Raw genomic sequence first — 18,322 nt, 5'->3', positions numbered from 1 at the left:
CGAGTCATCACTTGCCCGGATCGGACTTGCCACGAGGAAGTAACGGGCGTTAGATGGATCGAGCCAATACATTGGAGACGTGTTAAGTAGTAAAATTGGTGAGAAACTTTCAGCAATCGATCATACCAGCATTAATGCACCAGAACCCATCAGAACTCTGCAGTTAAGCGTGCTTGGGCGAGAGTAGTACTAAGATGGGTGACCTCTTGGGAAGTCCTCGTGTTGATTCCCTTTTTTATCTTTTTTACTTTTTTTTTTCGCCGGTTTTTCTTATGAAGGCTAGTGACTAGTTAGAAAGCGGGTTACACGAGATAAGATGGAATTTTTATCTCGTGATATATGGGAGGGCGTCTGCCCTAATTGGGTGAAAATTCAAAAACCGTGCGTTTGTTTGGATATTTTAATATTTTTTTAACTAAAAAACTATTAAAAAATACATGTTTTTATCTCGTGATATATGGGAGGGCGTCTTCCCTAATTGGGTTAAAATCCAAAAACCGTGCGTTTATTAGGATATTTTAATATTTTTTAACTAAAAATCTATTAAAACGACATTAGTTTTTCAAAATAACCGCGTCAAGCGTTCTCCTCGTCATAAGGTTTCCAGCGATTCATCACTTGCCCGGATCGGACTTGCCACGAGGAAGTAACGGGCGTTAGATGGATCGAGCCAATACATTGGAGACGTGTTAAGTAGTAAAATTGGTGAGAAACTTTCAGCAATCGATCATACCAGCACTAATGCACCAGAACCCATCAGAACTCTGCAGTTAAGCGTGCTTAGGCGAGAGTAGTACTAAGATGGGTGACCTCTTGGGAAGTCCTCGTGTTGATTGCCTTTTTTATCTTTTTTACTTTTTTTTTTCGCCGGTTTTTCTTATGAAGGCTAGTGACTAGTTAGAAAGCGGGTTACACGAGATAAGATGGAATTTTTATCTCGTGATATATGGGAGGGCGTCTGCCCTAATTGGGTGAAAATTCAAAAACCGTGCGTTTGTTTGGATATTTTAATATTTTTTTAACTAAAAAACTATTAAAAAATACATGTTTTATTATCTCGTGTGCGTTTATTAGGATATTTTAATATTTTTTAACTAAAAAACTATTAAAACGAGATTAGTTGTTCAAAATAACCGCGTCAAGCGTTCTCCTCGTCATAAGGTTTCCAGCGAGTCATCACTTGCCCGGATCGGACTTGCCACGAGGAAGTAACGGGCGTTAGATGGATCGAGCCAATACATTGGAGACGTGTTAAGTAGTAAAATTGGTGAGAAACTTTCAGCAATCGATCATACCAGCACTAATGCACCAGAACCCATCAGAACTCTGCAGTTAAGCGTGCTTGGGCGAGAGTAGTACTAAGATGGGTGACCTCTTGGGAAGTCCTCGTGTTGATTGCCTTTTTTATCTTTTTTACTTTTTTTTTCGCCGGTTTTTCTTATGAAGGCTAGTGACTAGTTAGAAAGCGGGTTACACGAGATAAGATGGAATTTTTATCTCGTGATATATGGGAGGGCGTCTGCCCTAATTGGGTGAAAATTCAAAAACCGTGCGCTTGTTTGGATATTTTAATATTTTTTTTAACTAAAAAACTATTAAAAAATACATGTTTTTTTATCTCGTGTGCGTTTATTAGGATATTTTAATATTTTTTAACTAAAAAACTATTAAAACGAGATTAGTTGTTCAAAATAACCGCGTCAAGCGTTCTCCTCGTCATAAGGTTTCCAGCGAGTCATCACTTGCCCGGATCGGACTTGCCACGAGGAAGTAACGGGAGTTAGATGGATCGAGCCAATACATTGGAGACGTGTTAAGTAGTAAAATTGGTGAGAAACTTTCAGCAATCGATCATACCAGCACTAATGCACCAGAACCCATCAGAACTCTGCAGTTAAGCGTGCTTGGGCGAGAGTAGTACTAAGATGGGTGACCTCTTGGGAAGTCCTCGTGTTGATTGCCTTTTTTATCTTTTTTACTTTTTTTTTTCGCCGGTTTTTCTTATGAAGGCTAGTGACTAGTTAGAAAGCGGGTTACACGAGATAAGATGGAATTTTTATCTCGTGATATATGGGAGGGCGTCTGCCCTAATTGGGTGAAAATTCAAAAACCGTGCGTTTGTTTGGATATTTTAATATTTTTTTAACTAAAAAACTATTAAAAAATACATGTTTTTTTATCTCGTGTGCGTTTATTAGGATATTTTAATATTTTTTAACTAAAAAACTATTAAAACGAGATTAGTTGTTCAAAATAACCGCGTCAAGCGTTATCCTCGTCATAAGGTTTCCAGCGAGTCATCACTTGCCCGAATCGGACTTGCCACGAGGAAGTAACGGGCGTTAGATGGATCGAGCCAATACATTGGAGACGTGTTAAGTAGTAAAATTGGTGAGAAACTTTCAGCAATCGATCATACCAGCACTAATGCACCAGAACCCATCAGAACTCTGCAGTTAAGCGTGCTTGGGCGAGAGTAGTACTAAGATGGGTGACCTCTTGGGAAGTCCTCGTGTTGATTGCCTTTTTTATCTTTTTTACTTTTTTTTTTCGCCGGTTTTTCTTATGAAGGCTAGTGACTAGTTAGAAAGCGGGTTACACGAGATAAGATGGAATTTTTATCTCGTGATATATGGGAGGGCGTCTGCCCTAATTGGGTGAAAATTCAAAAACCGTGCGTTTGTTTGGATATTTTAATATTTTTTTAACTAAAAAACTATTAAAAAATACATGTTTTTATCTCGTGTGCGTTTATTAGGATATTTTAATATTTTTTAACTAAAAAACTATTAAAACGAGATTAGTTGTTCAAAATAACCGCGTCAAGCGTTCTCCTCGTCATAAGGTTTCCAGCGAGTCATCACTTGCCCGGATCGGACTTGCCACGAGGAAGTAACGGGCGTTAGATGGATCGAGCCAATACATTGGAGACGTGTTAAGTAGTAAAATTGGTGAGAAACTTTCAGCAATCGATCATACCAGCACTAATGCACCAGAACCCATCAGAACTCTGCAGTTAAGCGTGCTTGGGCGAGAATAGTACTAAGATGGGTGACCTCTTGGGAAGTCCTCGTGTTAATTGCCTTTTTTTTTATCTTTTTTACTTTTTTTTTTCGCCGGTTTTTCTTATGAAGGCTAGTGACTAGTTAGAAAGCGGGTTACACGAGATAAGATGGAATTTTTATCTCGTGATATATGGGAGGGCGTCTGCCCTAATTGGGTGAAAATTCAAAAACCGTGCGCTTGTTTGGATATTTTAATATTTTTTTAACTAAAAAACTATTAAAAAATACATGTTTTTATCTCGTGTGCGTTTATTAGGATATTTTAATATTTTTTAACTAAAAAACTATTAAAACGAGATTAGTTGTTCAAAATAACCGCGTCAAGCGTTCTCCTCGTCATAAGGTTTCCAGCGAGTCATCACTTGCCCGGATCGGACTTGCCACGAGGAAGTAACGGGCGTTAGATGGATCGAGCCAATACATTGGAGACGTGTTAAGTAGTAAAATTGGTGAGAAACTTTCAGCAATCGATCATACCAGCACTAATGCACCAGAACCCATCAGAACTCTGCAGTTCAGCGTGCTTGGGCGAGAGTAGTACTAAGATGGGTGACCTCTTGGGAAGTCCTCGTGTTGATTGCCTTTTTTTTTTTAATCTTTTTTACTTTTTTTTTTCGCCGGTTTTTCTTATGAAGGCTAGTGACTAGTTAGAAAGCGGGTTACACGAGATAAGATGGAATTTTTATCTCGTGATATATGGGAGGGCGTCTGCCCTAATTGGGTGAAAATTCAAAAACCGTGCGTTTGTTTGGATATTTTAATATATTTTTAACTAAAAAACTATTAAAAAATACATGTTTTTTTATCTCGTGTGCGTTTATTAGGATATTTTAATATTTTTTAACTAAAAAACTATTAAAACGAGATTAGTTGTTCAAAATAACCGCGTCAAGCGTTCTCCTCGTCATAAGGTTTCCAGCGAGTCATCACTTGCCCGGATCGGACTTGCCACGAGGAAGTAACGGGCGTTAGATGGATCGAGCCAATACATTGGAGACGTGTTAAGTAGTAAAATTGGTGAGAAACTTTCAGCAATCGATCATACCAGCACTAATGCACCAGAACCCATCAAAACTCTGCAGTTAAGCGTGCTTGGGCGAGAGTAGTACTAAGATGGGTGACCTCTTGGGAAGTCCTCGTGTTGATTGCCTTTTTTTAATCTTTTTTACTTTTTTTTTCGCCGGTTTTTCTTATGAAGGCTAGTGACTAGTTAGAAAGCGGGTTACACGAGATAAGATGGAATTTTTATCTCGTGATATATGGGAGGGCGTCTGCCCTAATTGGGTGAAAATTCAAAAACCGTGCGTTTGTTTGGATATTTTAATATTTTTTTTAACTAAAAAACTATTAAAAAATACATGTTTTTATCTCGTGTGCGTTTATTAGGATATTTTAATATTTTTTAACTAAAAAACTATTAAAACGAGATTAGTTGTTCAAAATAACCGCGTCAAGCGTTCTCCTCGTCATAAGGTTTCCAGCGAGTCATCACTTGCCCGGATCGGACTTGCCACGAGGAAGTAACGGGCGTTAGATGGATCGAGCCAATACATTGGAGACGTGTTAAGTAGTAAAATTGGTGAGAAACTTTAAGCAATCGATCATACCAGCACTAATGCACCAGAACCCATCAGAACTCTGCAGTTAAGCGTGCTTGGGCGAGAGTAGTACTAAGATGGGTGACCTCTTGGGAAGTCCTCGTGTTGATTTCCTTTTTTTTTTATCTTTTTTACTTTTTTTTTTCGCCGGTTTTTCTTATGAAGGCTAGTGACTAGTTAGAAAGCGGGTTACACGAGATAAGATGGAATTTTTATCTCGTGATATATGGGAGGGCGTCTGCCCTAATTGGGTGAAAATTCAAAAACCGTGCGTTTGTTTGGATATTTTAATATTTTTTTTAACTAAAAAACTATTAAAAAATACATGTTTTTATCTCGTGTGCGTTTATTAGGATATTTTAATATTTTTTAACTAAAAAACTATTAAAACGAGATTAGTTGTTCAAAATAACCGCGTCAAGTGTTCTCCTCGTCATAAGGTTTCCAGCGAGTCATCACTTGCCCGGATCGGACTTGCCACGAGGAAGTAACGGGCGTTAGATGGATCGAGCCAATACATTGGAGACGTGTTAAGTAGTAAAATTGGTGAGAAACTTTCAGCAATCGATCATACCAGCATTAATGCACCAGAACCCATCAGAACTCTGCAGTTAAGCGTGCTTGGGCGAGAGTAGTACTAAGATGGGTGACCTCTTGGGAAGTCCTCGTGTTGATTGCCTTTTTTATCTTTTTTACTTTTTTTTTCGCCGGTTTTTCTTATGAAGGCTAGTGACTAGTTAGAAAGCGGGTTACACGAGATAAGATGGAATTTTTATCTCGTGATATATGGGAGGGCGTCTGCCCTAATTGGGTGAAAATTCAAAAACCGTGCGTTTGTTTGGATATTTTAATATTTTTTTTAACTAAAAAACTATTAAAAAATACATGTTTTTATCTCGTGTGCGTTTATTAGGATATTTTAATATTTTTTAACTAAAAAACTATTAAAACGAGATTAGTTGTTCAAAATAACCGCGTCAAGCGTTCTCCTCGTCATAAGGTTTCCATCGAGTCATCACGTGCCCGGATCGGACTTGCCACGAGGAAGTAACGGGCGTTAGATGGATCGAGCCAATACATTGGAGACGTGTTAAGTAGTAAAATTGGTGAGAAACTTTCAGCAATCGATCATACCAGCACTAATGCACCAGAACCCATCAAAACTCTGCAGTTAAGCGTGCTTGGGCGAGAGTAGTACTAAGATGGGTGACCTCTTGGGAAGTCCTCGTGTTGATTGCCTTTTTTATCTTTTTTACTTTTTTTTTTCGCCGGTTTTTCTTATGAAGGCTAGTGACTAGTTAGAAAGCGGGTTACACGAGATAAGATGGAATTTTTATCTCGTGATATATGGGAGGGCGTCTGCCCTAATTGGGTGAAAATTCAAAAACCGTGCGTTTGTTTGGATATTTTAATATTTTTTTTAACTAAAAAACTATTAAAAAATACATGTTTTTTTTATCTCGTGTGCGTTTATTAGGATATTTTAATATTTTTTAACTAAAAAACTATTAAAACGAGATTAGTTGTTCAAAATAACCGCGTCAAGCGTTATCCTCGTCATAAGGTTTCCAGCGAGTCATCACTTGCCCGGATCGGACTTGCCACGAGGAAGTAACGGGCGTTAGATGGATCGAGCCAATACATTGGAGACGTGTTAAGTAGTAAAATTGGTGAGAAACTTTCAACAATCGATCATACCAGCACTAATGCACCAGAACCCATCAGAACTCTGCAGTTAAGCGTGCTTGGGCGAGAGTAGTACTAAGATGGGTGACCTCTTGGGAAGTCCTCGTGTTGATTGCCTTTTTTATCTTTTTTACTTTTTTTTTCGCCGGTTTTTCTTATGAAGGCTAGTGACTAGTTAGAAAGCGGGTTACACGAGATAAGATGGAATTTTTATCTCGTGATATATGGGAGGGCGTCTGCCCTAATTGGGTGAAAATTCAAAAACCGTGCGTTTGTTTGGATATTTTAATATTTTTTTTAACTAAAAAACTATTAAAAAATACATGTTTTTTTATCTCGTGTGCGTTTATTAGGATATTTTAATATTTTTTAACTAAAAAACTATTAAAACGAGATTAGTTGTTCAAAATAACCGCGTCAAGCGTTATCCTCGTCATAAGGTTTCCAGCGAGTCATCACTTGCCCGGATCGGACTTGCCACGAGGAAGTAACGGGCGTTAGATGGATCGAGCCAATACATTGGAGACGTGTTAAGTAGTAAAATTGGTGAGAAACTTTCAGCAATCGATCATACCAGCACTAATGCACCAGAACACATCAGAACTCTGCAGTTAAGCGTGCTTGGGCGAGAGTAGTACTAAGATGCGTGACCTCTTGGGAAGTCCTCGTGTTGATTGCCTTTTTTTTATCTTTTTTACTTTTTTTTTTCGCCGGTTTTTCTTATGAAGGCTAGTGACTAGTTAGAAAGCGGGTTACACGAGATAAGATGGAATTTTTATCTCGTGATATATGGGAGGGCGTCTGCCCTAATTGGGTGAAAATTCAAAAACCGTGCGTTTGTTTGGATATTTTAATATTTTTTTTAACTAAAAAACTATTAAAAAATACATGTTTTTTTATCTCGTGTGCGTTTATTAGGATATTTTAATATTTTTTAACTAAAAAACTATTAAAACGAGATTAGTTGTTCAAAATAACCGCGTCAAGCGTTATCCTCGTCATAAGGTTTCCAGCGAGTCATCACTTGCCCGGATCGGACTTGCCACGAGGAAGTAACGGGCGTTAGATGGATCGAGCCAATACATTGGAGACGTGTTAAGTAGTAAAATTGGTGAGAAACTTTCAGCAATCGATCATACCAGCACTAATGCACCAGAACCCATCAAAACTCTGCAGTTAAGCGTGCTTGGGCGAGAGTAGTACTAAGATGGGTGACCTATTGGGAAGTCCTCGTGTTGATTGCCTTTTTTATCTTTTTTACTTTTTTTTTCGCCGGTTTTTCTTATGAAGGCTAGTGACTAGTTAGAAAGCGGGTTACACGAGATAAGATGGAATTTTTATCTCGTGATATATGGGAGGGCGTCTGCCCTAATTGGGTGAAAATTCAAAAACCGTGCGTTTGTTTGGATATTTTAATATTTTTTTTAACTAAAAAACTATTAAAAAATACATGTTTTTTTATCTCGTGTGCGTTTATTAGGATATTTTAATATTTTTTAACTAAAAAACTATTAAAACGAGATTAGTTGTTCAAAATAACCGCGTCAAGCGTTATCCTCGTCATAAGGTTTCCAGCGAGTCATCACTTGCCCGGATCGGACTTGCCACGAGGAAGTAACGGGCGTTAGATGGATCGAGCCAATACATTGGAGACGTGTTAAGTAGTAAAATTGGTGAGAAACTTTCAGCAATCGATCATACCAGCACTAATGCACCAGAACCCATCAGAACTCTGCAGTTAAGCGTGCTTGGGCGGGAGTAGTACTAAGATGGGTGACCTTTTGGGAAGTCCTCGTGTTGATTGCCTTTTTTTATCTTTTTTACTTTTTTTTTTCGCCGGTTTTTCTTATGAAGGCTAGTGACTAGTTAGAAAGCGGGTTACACGAGATAAGATGGAATTTTTATCTCGTGATATATGGGAGGGCGTCTGCCCTAATTGGGTGAAAATTCAAAAACCGTGCGTTTGTTTGGATATTTTAATATTTTTTTAACTAAAAAACTATTAAAAAATACATGTTTTTTTATCTCGTGTGCGTTTATTAGGATATTTTAATATTTTTTAACTAAAAAACTATTAAAACGAGATTAGTTGTTCAAAATAACCGCGTCAAGCGTTCTCCTCGTCATAAGGTTTACAGCGAGTCATCACTTGCCCGGATCGGACTTGCCACGAGGAAGTAACGGGCGTTAGATGGATCGAGCCAATACATTGGAGACGTGTTAAGTAGTAAAATTGGTGAGAAACTTTCAGCAATCGATCATACCAGCACTAATGCACCAGAACCCATCAGAACTCTGCAGTTAAGCGTGCTTGGGCGAGAGTAGTACTAAGATGGGTGACCTCTTGGAAATTCCTCGTGTTGATTGCCTTTTTAATCTTTTTTACTTTTTTTTTTCGCCGGTTTTTCTTATGAAGGCTAGTGACTAGTTAGAAAGCGGGTTACACGAGATAAGATGGAATTTTTATCTCGTGATATATGGGAGGGCGTCTGCCCTAATTGGGTGAAAATTCAAAAACCGTGCGTTTGTTTGGATATTTTAATATTTTTTTTAACTAAAAAACTATTAAAAAATACATGTTTTTTTATCTCGTGTGCGTTTATTAGGATATTTTAATATTTTTTAACTAAAAAACTATTAAAACGAGATTAGTTGTTCAAAATAACCGCGTCAAGCGTTATCCTCGTCATAAGGTTTCCAGCGAGTCATCACTTGCCCGGATCGGACTTGCCACGAGGAAGTAACGGGCGTTAGATGGATCGAGCCAATACATTGGAGACGTGTTAAGTAGTAAAATTGGTGAGAAACTTTCAGCAATCGATCATACCAGCACTAATGCACCAGAACCCATCAGAACTCTGCAGTTAAGCGTGCTTGGGCGAGAGTAGTACTAAGATGGGTGACCTCTTGGGAAGTCCTCGTGTTGATTGCCTTTTTTATCTTTTTTACTTTTTTTTTTCGCCGGTTTTTCTTATGAAGGCTAGTGACTAGTTAGAAAGCGGGTTACACGAGATAAGATGGAATTTTTATCTCGTGATATATGGGAGGGCGTCTGCCCTAATTGGGTGAAAAGTCAAAAACCGTGCGTTTGTTTGGATATTTTTTATCTCGTGTGCGGGTGGGAAAAATACATGTTTTTTTATCTCGTGTGCGTTTATTAGGATATTTTAATATTTTTTAACTAAAAAACTATTAAAACGAGATTAGTTGTTCAAAATAACCGCGTCAAGCGTTCTCCTCGTCATAAGGTTTCCAGCGAGTCATCACTTGCCCGGATCGGACTTGCCACGAGGAAGTAACGGGCGTTAGATGGATCGAGCCAATACATTGGAGACGTGTTAAGTAGTAAAATTGGTGAGAAACTTTCAGCAATCGATCATACCAGCATTAATGCACCAGAACCCATCAGAACTCTGCAGTTAAGCGTGCTTGGGCGAGAGTAGTACTAAGATGGGTGACCTCTTGGGACGTCCTCGTGTTGATTGCCTTTTTTTTATCTTTTTTACTTTTTTTTTTCGCCGGTTTTTCTTATGAAGGCTAGTGACTAGTTAGAAAGCGGGTTACACGAGATAAGATGGAATTTTTATCTCGTGATATATGGGAGGGCGTCTGCCCTAATTGGGTGAAAATTCAAAAACCGTGCGTTTGTTTGGATATTTTTTATCTCGTGTGCGGGTGGGAAAAATACATGTTTTTTTATCTCGTGTGCGTTTATTAGGATATTTTAATATTTTTTAACTAAAAAACTATTAAAACGAGATTAGTTGTTCAAAATAACCGCGTCAAGCGTTCTCCTCGTCATAAGGTTTCCAGCGAGTCATCACTTGCCCGGATCGGACTTGCCACGAGGAAGTAACGGGCGTTAGATGGATCGAGCCAATACATTGGAGACGTATTAAGTAGTAAAATTGGTGAGAAACTTTCAGCAATCGATCATACCAGCACTAATGCACCAGAACCCAACAGAACTCTGCAGTTAAGCGTGTTTGGGCGAGAGTAGTACTAAGATGGGTGACCTCTTGGGAAGTCCTCGTGTTGATTGCCTTTTTTATCTTTTTTACTTTTTTTTTCGCCGGTTTTTCTTATGAAGGCTAGTGACTAGTTAGAAAGCGGGTTACACGAGATAAGATGGAATTTTTATCTCGTGATATATGGGAGGGCGTCTGCCCTAATTGGGTGAAAATTCAAAAACTGTGCGTTTGTTTGGATATTTTAATATTTTTTTTAACTAAAAAACTATTAAAAAATACATGTTTTTTTATCTCGTGTGCGTTTATTAGGATATTTTAATATTTTTTAACTAAAAAACTATTAAAACGAGATTAGTTGTTCAAAATAACCGCGTCAAGCGTTCTCCTCGTCATAAGGTTTCCAGCGAGTCATCACTTGCCCGGATCGGACTTGCCACGAGGAAGTAACGGGCGTTAGATGGATCGAGCCAATACATTGGAGACGTGTTAAGTAGTAAAATTGGTGAGAAACTTTCAGCAATCGATCATACCAGCACTAATGCACCAGAACCAATCAGAACTCTGCAGTTAAGCGTGCTTGGGCGAGAGTAGTACTAAGATGGGTAACCTCTTGGGAAGTCCTCGTGTTGATTGCCTTTTTTATCTTTTTTACTTTTTTTTTTCGCCGGTTTTTCTTATGAAGGCTAGTGACTAGTTAGAAAGCGGGTTACACGAGATAAGATGGAATTTTTATCTCGTGATATATGGGAGGGCGTCTGCCCTAATTGGGTGAAAATTCAAAAACCGTGCGTTTGTTTGGATATTTTAATATTTTTTTTAACTAAAAAACTATTAAAAAATACATGTTTTTATCTCGTGTGCGTTTATTAAGATATTTTAATATTTTTTAACTAAAAAACTATTAAAACGAGATTAGTTGTTCAAAATAACCGTGTCAAGCGTTCTCCTCGTCATAAGGTTTCCAGCGAGTCATCACTTGCCCGGATCGGACTTGCCACGAGGAAGTAACGGGCGTTAGATGGATCGAGCCAATACATTGGAGACGTGTTAAGTAGTAAAATTGGTGAGAAACTTTCAGCAATCGATCATACCAGCACTAATGCACCAGAACCCATCAGAACTCTGCAGTTAAGCGTGCTTGGGCGAGAATAGTACTAAGATGGGTGACCTCTTGGGAAGTCCTCGTGTTGATTGCCTTTTTTTTTTATCTTTTTTACTTTTTTTTTTCGCCGGTTTTTCTTATGAAGGCTAGTGACTAGTTAGAAAGCGGGTTACACGAGATAAGATGGAATTTTTATCTCGTGATATATGGGAGGGCGTCTGCCCTAATTGGGTGAAAATTCAAAAACCGTGCGATTGTTTGGATATTTTGATATTTTTTTTAACTAAAAACTATTAAAAAATACATGTGTTTTTTATCTCGTGTACGTTTATTAGGATATTTTAATATTTTTTAACTAAAAAACTATTAAAACGAGATTAGTTGTTCAAAATAACCGCGTCAAGCGTTCTCCTCGTCATAAGGTTTCCAGCGAGTCATCACTTGCCCGGATCGGACTTGCCACGAGGAAGTAACAGGCGTTAGATGGATCGAGCCAATACATTGGAGACGTGTTAAGTAGTAAAATTGGTGAGAAACTTTCAGCAATCGATCATACCAGCACTAATGCACCAGAACCCATCAGAACTCTGTAGTTAAGCGTGCTTGGGCGAGAGTAGTACTAAGATGGGTGACCTCTTGGGAAGTCCTCGTGTTGATTGCCTTTTTTATTTTTTTTACTTTTTTTTTTCGCCGGTTTTTCTTATGAAGGCTAGTGACTAGTTAGAAAGCGGGTTACACGAGATAAGATGGAATTTTTATCTCGTGATATATGGGAGGGCGTCTGCCCTAATTGGGTTAAAATTCAAAAACCGTGCGTTTGTTTGGATATTTTAATATTTTTTTAAATAAAAAACTATTAAAAAATACATGTTTTTTTATCTCGTGTGCGTTTATTAGGATATTTTAATATTTTTTAACTAAAAAACTATTAAAACGAGATTAGTTGTTCAAAATAACCGCGTCAAGCATTCTCATCGTCATAAGGTTCCAGCGAGTCATCACTTGCCCGGATCGGACTTGCCACGAGGAAGTAACGGGCGTTAGATGGATCGAGCCAATACATTGGAGACGTGTTAAGTAGTAAAATTGGTGAGAAACTTTCAGCAATCGATCATACCAGCACTAATGCTCTAGAACCCATCAGAACTCTGCAGTTAAGCGTGCTTGGGCGAGAGTAGTACTAAGATGGGTGACCTCTTGGGAAGTCCTCGTGTTGATTGCCTTTTTTATCTTTTTTACTTTTTTTTTTCGCCGGTTTTTCTTATGAAGGCTAGTGACTAGTTAGAAAGCGGGTTACACGAGATAAGATGGAATTTTTATCTCGTGATATATGGGAGGGCGTCTGCCCTAATTGGGTGAAAATTCAAAAACCGTGCGCTTGTTTGGATATTTTAATATTTTTTTTAACTAAAAAACTATTAAAAAATACATGTTTTTATCTCGTGTGCGTTTATTAGGATATTTTAATATTTTTTAACTAAAAAACTATTAAAACGAGATTAGTTGTTCAAAATAACCGCGTCAAGCGTTCTCCTCGTCATAAGGTTTCCAGCGAGTCATCACTTGCCCGGATCGGACTTGCCACGAGGAAGTAACGGGCGTTAGATGGATCGAGCCAATACATTGGAGACGTGTTAAGTAGTAAAATTGGTGAGAAACTTTCAGCAATCGATCATACCAGCACTAATGCACCAGAACCCATCAGAACTCTGCAGTTAAGCGTGCTAGGGCGAGAGTAGTACTAAGATGGGTGACCTCTTGGGAAGTCCTCGTGTTGATTGCCTTTTTTATCTTTTTTACTTTTTTTTTTCGCCGGTTTTTCTTATGAAGGCTAGTGACTAGTTAGAAAGCGGGTTACACGAGATAAGATGGAATTTTTATCTCGTGATATATGGGAGGGCGTCTGCCCTAATTGGGTGAAAATTCAAAAACCGTGCGTTTGTTTGGATATTTTTTATCTCGTGTGCGGGTGGGAAAAATACATGTTTTTTTATCTCGTGTGCGTTTATTAGGATATTTTAATATTTTTTAACTAAAAAACTATTAAAACGAGATTAATTGTTCAAAATAACCGCGTCAAGCGTTCTCCTCGTCATAAGGTTTCCAGCGAGTCATCACTTGCCCGGATCGGACTTGCCACGAGGAAGTAACGGGCGTTAGATGGATCGAGCCAATACATTGGAGACGTGTTAAGTAGTAAAATTGGTGAGAAACTTTCAGCAATCGATCATACCAGCACTAATGCACCAGAACCCATCAGAACTCTGCAGTTAAGCGTGCTTGGGCGAGAGTAGTACTAAGATGGGTGACCTCTTGGGAAGTCCTCGTGTTGATTGCCTTTTTTATCTTTTTTACTTTTTTTTTTCGCCGGTTTTTCTTATGAAGGCTAGTGACTAGTTAGAAAGCGGGTTACACGAGATAAGATGGAATTTTTATCTCGTGATATATGGGAGGGCGTCTGCCCTAATTGGGTGAAAATTCAAAAACCGTGCGTTTTTTTTGGATATTTTAATATTTTTTTTAACTAAAAAACTATTAAAAAATACATGTTTTTTTATCTCGTGTGCGTTTATTAGGATATTTTAATATTTTTTAACTAAAAAACTATTAAAACGAGATTAGTTGTTCAAAATAACCGCGTCAAGCGTTCTCCTCGTCATAAGGTTTCCAGCGAGTCATCACTTGCCCGGATCGGACTTGCCACGAGGAAGTAACGGGCGTTAGATGGATCGAGCCAATACATTGGAGACGTGTTAAGTAGTAAAATTGGTGAGAAACTTTCAGCAATCGATCATACCATCACTAATGCACCAGAACCCATCAGAACTCTGCAGTTAAGCGTGCTTGGGCGAGAGTAGTACTAAGATGGGTGACCTCTTGGGAAGTCCTCGTGTTGATTGCCTTTTTTATCTTTTTTACTTTTTTTTTTCGCCGGTTTTTCTTATGAAGGCTAGTGACTAGTTAGAAAGCGGGTTACACAAGATAAGATGGAATTTTTATCTCGTGATATATGGGAGGGCGTCTGCCCTAATTGGGTGAAAATTCAAAAACCGTGCGTTTGTTTGGATATTTATTATCTCGTGTGCGGGTGGGAAAAATACATGTTTTTTTATCTCGTGTGCGTTTATTAGGATATTTTAATATTTTTTAACTAAAAAACTATTAAAACGAGATTAGTTGTTCAAAATAACCGCGTCAAGCGTTCTCCTCGTCATAAGGTTTCCAGCGAGTCATCACTTGCCCGGATCGGACTTGCCACGCGGAAGTAACGGGCGTTAGATGGATCGAGCCAATACATTGGAGACGTGTTAAGTAGTAAAATTGGTGAGAAACTTTCAGCAATCGATCATACCAGCACTAATGCACCAGAACCCATCAGAACTCTGCAGTTAAGTGTGTTTGGGCGAGAGTAGTACTAAGATGGGTGACCTCTTGGGAAGTCCTCGTGTTGATTGCCTTTTTTTTATCTTTTTTACTTTTTTTTTTCGCCGGTTTTTCTTATGAAGGCTAGTGACTAGTTAGAAAGCGGGTTACACGAGATAAGATGGAATTTTTATCTCGTGATATATGGGAGGGCGTCTGCCCTAATTGGGTGAAAATTCAAAAACCGTGCGTTTGTTTGGATATTTTAATATATTTTTAACTAAAAAACTATTAAAAAATACATGTTTTTTTATCTCGTGTGCGTTTATTAGGATATTTTAATATTTTTTAACTAAAAAACTATTAAAACGAGATTAGTTGTTCAAAATAACCGCGTCAAGCGTTCTCCTCGTCATAAGGTTTCCAGCGAGTCATCACTTGCCCGGATCGGACTTGCCACGAGGAAGTAACGGGCGTTAGATGGATCGAGCCAATACATTGGAGACGTGTTAAGTAGTAAAATTGGTGAGAAACTTTCAGCAATCGATCATACCAGCACTAATGCACCAGAACCCATCAGAATTCTGCAGTTAAGCGTGCTTGGGCGAGAGTAGTACTAAGATGGGTGACCTCTTGGGAAGTCCTCGTGTTGATTGCCTTTTTTATCTTTTTTACTTTTTTTTTTCGCCGGTTTTTCTTATGAAGGCTAGTGACTAGTTAGAAAGCGGGTTACACGAGATAAGATGGAATTTTTATCTCGTGATATATGGGAGGGCGTCTTCCCTAATTGGGTGAAAATTCAAAAACCGTGCGTTTGTTTGGATATTTTAATATTTTTTTAACTAAAAAACTATTAAAAAATACATGTTTTTATCTCGTGTGCGTTTATTAGGATATTTTAATATTTTTTAACTAAAAAACTATTAAAACGAGATTAGTTGTTCAAAATAACCGCGTCAAGCGTTCTCCTCGTCATAAGGTTTCCAGCGAGTCATCACTTGCCCGGATCGGACTTGCCACGAGGAAGTAACGGGCGTTAGATGGATCGAGCCAATACATTGGAGACGTGTTAAGTAGTAAAATTGGTGAGAAACTTTCAGCAATCGATCATACCAGCACTAATGCACCAGAACCCATCAGAACTCTGCAGTTAAGCGTGCTTGGGCGAGAGTAGTACTAAGATGGGTGACCTCTTGGGAAGTCCTCGTGTTGATTGCCTTTTTTATCTTTTTTACTTTTTTTTTTCGCCGGTTTTTCTTATGAAGGCTAGTGACTAGTTAGAAAGCGGGTTACACGAGATAAGATGGAATTTTTATCTCGTGATATATGGGAGGGCGTCTGCCCTAATTGGATGAAAATTCAAAAACCGTGCGTTTGTTTGGATATTTTAATATTTTTTTAACTAAAAAACTATTAAAAAATACATGTTTTTTTATCTCGTGTGCGTTTATTAGGATATTTTAATATTTTTTAACTAAAAAACTATTAAAACGAGATTAGTTGTTCAAAATAACCGCGTCAAGCGTTCTCCTCGTCATAAGGTTTACAGCGAGTCATCACTTGCCCGGATCGGACTTGCCACGAGGAAGTAACGGGCGTTAGATGGATCGAGCCAATACATTGGAGACGTGTTAAGTAGTAAAATTGGTGAGAAACTTTCAGCAATCAATCATACCAGCACTAATGCACCAGAACCCATCAGAACTCTGCAGTTAAGCGTGCTTGGGCGAGAGTAGTACTAAGATGGGTGACCTCTTGGGAAGTCCTCGTGTTGATTGCCTTTTTTTTTTTTTTATCTTTTTTACTTTTTTTTTTCGCCGGTTTTTCTTATGAAGGCTAGTGACTAGTTAGAAAGCGGGTTACACGAGATAAGATGGAATTTTTATCTCGTGATATATGGGAGGGCGTCTGCCCTAATTGGGTGAAAATTCAAAAACCGTGCGTTTGTTTGGATATTTTAATACATTTTTAACTAAAAAACTATTAAAAAATACATGTTTTTTTATCTCGTGTGCGTTTATTAGGATATTTTAATATTTTTTAACTAAAAAACTATTAAAACGAGATTAGTTGTTCAAAATAACCGCATCAAGCGTTCTCCTCGTCATAAGGTTTCCAGCGAGTCATCACTTGCCCGGATCGGACTTGCAACGAGGAAGTAACGGGCGTTAGATGGATCGAGCCAATACATTGGAGACGTGTTAAGTAGTAAAATTGGTGAGAAACTTTCAGCAATCGATCATACCAGCACTAATGCACCAGAACCCATCAGAACTCTGCAGTTAAGCGTGCTTAGGCGAGAGTAGTACTAAGATGGGTGACCTCTTGGGAAGTCCTCGTGTTGATTGCCTTTTTTATCTTTTTTACTTTTTTTTTTCGCCGGTTTTTCTTATGAAGGCTAGTGACTAGTTAGAAAGCGGGTTACACGAGATAAGATGGAATTTTTATCTCGTGATATATGGGAGGGCGTCTGCCCTAATTGGGTGAAAATTCAAAACCGTGCGTTTGTTTGGATATTTTAATATTTTTTTTAACTAAAAAACTATTAAAAAATACATGTTTTTATCTCGTGTGCGTTTATTAGGATATTTTAATATTTTTTAACTAAAAAACTATTAAAACGAGATTAGTTGTTCAAAATAACCGCGTCAAGCGTTCTCCTCGTCATAAGGTTTCCAGCGAGTCATCACTTGCCCGGATCGGACTTGCCACGAGGAAGTAACGGGCGTTAGATGGATCGAGCCAATACATTGGAGACGTGTTAAGTAGTAAAATTGGTGAGAAACTTTCAGCAATCGATCATACCAGCACTAATGCACCAGAACCCATCAGAACTCCGCAGTTAAGCGTGCTTAGGCGAGAGTAGTACTAAGATGGGTGACCTCTTGGGAAGTCCTCGTGTTGATTGCCTTTTTTATCTTTTTTACTTTTTTTTTTCGCCGGTTTTTCTTATGAAGGCTAGTGACTAGTTAGAAAGCGGGTTACACGAGATAAGATGGAATTTTTATCTCGTGATATATGGGAGGGCGTCTGCCCTAATTGGGTGAAAATTCAAAAACCGTGCGTTTGTTTGGATATTTTAATATTTTTTTTAACTAAAAAACTATTAAAAAATACATGTTTTTATCTCGTGTGCGTTTATTAGAATATTTTAATATTTTTTAACTAAAAAACTATTAAAACGAGATTAGTTGTTCAAAATAACCGCGTCAAGCGTTCTCCTCGTCATAAGGTTTCCAGCGAGTCATCACTTGCCCGGATCGGACTTGCCACGAGGAAGTAACGGGCGTTAGATGGATCGAGCCAATACATTGGAGACGTGTTAAGTAGTAAAATTGGTGAGAAACTTTCAGCAATCGATCATACCAGCACTAATGCACCAGAACCCATCAGAACTCTGCAGTTAAGCGTGCTTGGGCGAGACTAGTACTAAGATGGGTGACCTCTTGGGAAGTCCTCGTGTTGATTGCCTTTTTTATCTTTTTTACTTTTTTTTTTCGCCGGTTTTTCTTATGAAGGCTAGTGACTAGTTAGAAA

The 18,322-nt window shown here is 38.3% G+C and overlaps 33 non-coding genes across 33 annotated transcripts; all 33 read left to right on the top strand.

Annotated features, from left to right (window-relative positions):
• Window positions 1-112: 112 nt before the first annotated feature.
• On the top strand, window positions 113-231 carry LOC113336477. The gene has a single exon (XR_003353848.1). It is a non-coding gene; the product is annotated as a 5S ribosomal RNA (ribosomal RNA).
• A 488-nt stretch (window positions 232-719) lies between these two features.
• LOC113336453 lies at window positions 720-838 on the top strand. Its single transcript, XR_003353825.1, has one exon. It is a non-coding gene; the product is annotated as a 5S ribosomal RNA (ribosomal RNA).
• A 443-nt stretch (window positions 839-1,281) lies between these two features.
• Window positions 1,282-1,400, top strand: LOC113336340. Its single transcript, XR_003353716.1, has one exon. It is a non-coding gene; the product is annotated as a 5S ribosomal RNA (ribosomal RNA).
• A 443-nt stretch (window positions 1,401-1,843) lies between these two features.
• On the top strand, window positions 1,844-1,962 carry LOC113336339. Its single transcript, XR_003353715.1, has one exon. It is a non-coding gene; the product is annotated as a 5S ribosomal RNA (ribosomal RNA).
• Window positions 1,963-2,405: 443 nt separating this feature from the next.
• Window positions 2,406-2,524, top strand: LOC113336338. Its single transcript, XR_003353714.1, has one exon. It is a non-coding gene; the product is annotated as a 5S ribosomal RNA (ribosomal RNA).
• A 441-nt stretch (window positions 2,525-2,965) lies between these two features.
• On the top strand, window positions 2,966-3,084 carry LOC113336468. Its single transcript, XR_003353839.1, has one exon. It is a non-coding gene; the product is annotated as a 5S ribosomal RNA (ribosomal RNA).
• A 444-nt stretch (window positions 3,085-3,528) lies between these two features.
• Window positions 3,529-3,647, top strand: LOC113336459. The gene has a single exon (XR_003353830.1). It is a non-coding gene; the product is annotated as a 5S ribosomal RNA (ribosomal RNA).
• Window positions 3,648-4,096: 449 nt separating this feature from the next.
• On the top strand, window positions 4,097-4,215 carry LOC113336465. The gene has a single exon (XR_003353836.1). It is a non-coding gene; the product is annotated as a 5S ribosomal RNA (ribosomal RNA).
• Window positions 4,216-4,658: 443 nt separating this feature from the next.
• On the top strand, window positions 4,659-4,777 carry LOC113336408. The gene has a single exon (XR_003353781.1). It is a non-coding gene; the product is annotated as a 5S ribosomal RNA (ribosomal RNA).
• Window positions 4,778-5,223: 446 nt separating this feature from the next.
• LOC113336395 lies at window positions 5,224-5,342 on the top strand. The gene has a single exon (XR_003353768.1). It is a non-coding gene; the product is annotated as a 5S ribosomal RNA (ribosomal RNA).
• A 441-nt stretch (window positions 5,343-5,783) lies between these two features.
• Window positions 5,784-5,902, top strand: LOC113336464. Its single transcript, XR_003353835.1, has one exon. It is a non-coding gene; the product is annotated as a 5S ribosomal RNA (ribosomal RNA).
• Window positions 5,903-6,347: 445 nt separating this feature from the next.
• On the top strand, window positions 6,348-6,466 carry LOC113336417. The gene has a single exon (XR_003353789.1). It is a non-coding gene; the product is annotated as a 5S ribosomal RNA (ribosomal RNA).
• Window positions 6,467-6,909: 443 nt separating this feature from the next.
• LOC113336528 lies at window positions 6,910-7,028 on the top strand. The gene has a single exon (XR_003353901.1). It is a non-coding gene; the product is annotated as a 5S ribosomal RNA (ribosomal RNA).
• A 446-nt stretch (window positions 7,029-7,474) lies between these two features.
• LOC113336512 lies at window positions 7,475-7,593 on the top strand. Its single transcript, XR_003353885.1, has one exon. It is a non-coding gene; the product is annotated as a 5S ribosomal RNA (ribosomal RNA).
• A 443-nt stretch (window positions 7,594-8,036) lies between these two features.
• On the top strand, window positions 8,037-8,155 carry LOC113336374. The gene has a single exon (XR_003353749.1). It is a non-coding gene; the product is annotated as a 5S ribosomal RNA (ribosomal RNA).
• A 444-nt stretch (window positions 8,156-8,599) lies between these two features.
• Window positions 8,600-8,718, top strand: LOC113336449. Its single transcript, XR_003353820.1, has one exon. It is a non-coding gene; the product is annotated as a 5S ribosomal RNA (ribosomal RNA).
• A 444-nt stretch (window positions 8,719-9,162) lies between these two features.
• On the top strand, window positions 9,163-9,281 carry LOC113336337. Its single transcript, XR_003353713.1, has one exon. It is a non-coding gene; the product is annotated as a 5S ribosomal RNA (ribosomal RNA).
• Window positions 9,282-9,717: 436 nt separating this feature from the next.
• Window positions 9,718-9,836, top strand: LOC113336511. Its single transcript, XR_003353884.1, has one exon. It is a non-coding gene; the product is annotated as a 5S ribosomal RNA (ribosomal RNA).
• Window positions 9,837-10,274: 438 nt separating this feature from the next.
• LOC113336489 lies at window positions 10,275-10,393 on the top strand. Its single transcript, XR_003353862.1, has one exon. It is a non-coding gene; the product is annotated as a 5S ribosomal RNA (ribosomal RNA).
• A 443-nt stretch (window positions 10,394-10,836) lies between these two features.
• LOC113336498 lies at window positions 10,837-10,955 on the top strand. Its single transcript, XR_003353870.1, has one exon. It is a non-coding gene; the product is annotated as a 5S ribosomal RNA (ribosomal RNA).
• Window positions 10,956-11,397: 442 nt separating this feature from the next.
• LOC113336371 lies at window positions 11,398-11,516 on the top strand. The gene has a single exon (XR_003353745.1). It is a non-coding gene; the product is annotated as a 5S ribosomal RNA (ribosomal RNA).
• Window positions 11,517-11,964: 448 nt separating this feature from the next.
• LOC113336358 lies at window positions 11,965-12,083 on the top strand. The gene has a single exon (XR_003353733.1). It is a non-coding gene; the product is annotated as a 5S ribosomal RNA (ribosomal RNA).
• A 442-nt stretch (window positions 12,084-12,525) lies between these two features.
• Window positions 12,526-12,644, top strand: LOC113336445. The gene has a single exon (XR_003353817.1). It is a non-coding gene; the product is annotated as a 5S ribosomal RNA (ribosomal RNA).
• Window positions 12,645-13,086: 442 nt separating this feature from the next.
• LOC113336359 lies at window positions 13,087-13,205 on the top strand. Its single transcript, XR_003353734.1, has one exon. It is a non-coding gene; the product is annotated as a 5S ribosomal RNA (ribosomal RNA).
• Window positions 13,206-13,641: 436 nt separating this feature from the next.
• LOC113336336 lies at window positions 13,642-13,760 on the top strand. The gene has a single exon (XR_003353712.1). It is a non-coding gene; the product is annotated as a 5S ribosomal RNA (ribosomal RNA).
• A 445-nt stretch (window positions 13,761-14,205) lies between these two features.
• Window positions 14,206-14,324, top strand: LOC113336470. The gene has a single exon (XR_003353841.1). It is a non-coding gene; the product is annotated as a 5S ribosomal RNA (ribosomal RNA).
• Window positions 14,325-14,760: 436 nt separating this feature from the next.
• Window positions 14,761-14,879, top strand: LOC113336454. Its single transcript, XR_003353826.1, has one exon. It is a non-coding gene; the product is annotated as a 5S ribosomal RNA (ribosomal RNA).
• Window positions 14,880-15,324: 445 nt separating this feature from the next.
• Window positions 15,325-15,443, top strand: LOC113336427. Its single transcript, XR_003353799.1, has one exon. It is a non-coding gene; the product is annotated as a 5S ribosomal RNA (ribosomal RNA).
• A 441-nt stretch (window positions 15,444-15,884) lies between these two features.
• LOC113336335 lies at window positions 15,885-16,003 on the top strand. The gene has a single exon (XR_003353711.1). It is a non-coding gene; the product is annotated as a 5S ribosomal RNA (ribosomal RNA).
• A 443-nt stretch (window positions 16,004-16,446) lies between these two features.
• LOC113336363 lies at window positions 16,447-16,565 on the top strand. The gene has a single exon (XR_003353738.1). It is a non-coding gene; the product is annotated as a 5S ribosomal RNA (ribosomal RNA).
• A 451-nt stretch (window positions 16,566-17,016) lies between these two features.
• LOC113336452 lies at window positions 17,017-17,135 on the top strand. The gene has a single exon (XR_003353824.1). It is a non-coding gene; the product is annotated as a 5S ribosomal RNA (ribosomal RNA).
• A 441-nt stretch (window positions 17,136-17,576) lies between these two features.
• LOC113336487 lies at window positions 17,577-17,695 on the top strand. The gene has a single exon (XR_003353859.1). It is a non-coding gene; the product is annotated as a 5S ribosomal RNA (ribosomal RNA).
• Window positions 17,696-18,137: 442 nt separating this feature from the next.
• Window positions 18,138-18,256, top strand: LOC113336390. Its single transcript, XR_003353764.1, has one exon. It is a non-coding gene; the product is annotated as a 5S ribosomal RNA (ribosomal RNA).
• Window positions 18,257-18,322: the final 66 nt, after the last annotated feature.

Source organism: Papaver somniferum, unplaced genomic scaffold (genome assembly GCF_003573695.1).
Source record: "Papaver somniferum cultivar HN1 unplaced genomic scaffold, ASM357369v1 unplaced-scaffold_152, whole genome shotgun sequence".
Taxonomy (NCBI): domain Eukaryota; kingdom Viridiplantae; phylum Streptophyta; class Magnoliopsida; order Ranunculales; family Papaveraceae; genus Papaver; species Papaver somniferum.
Note: the sequence above shows the minus strand (reverse complement) of the source record. Positions and strands in the feature narration are given on the sequence as shown.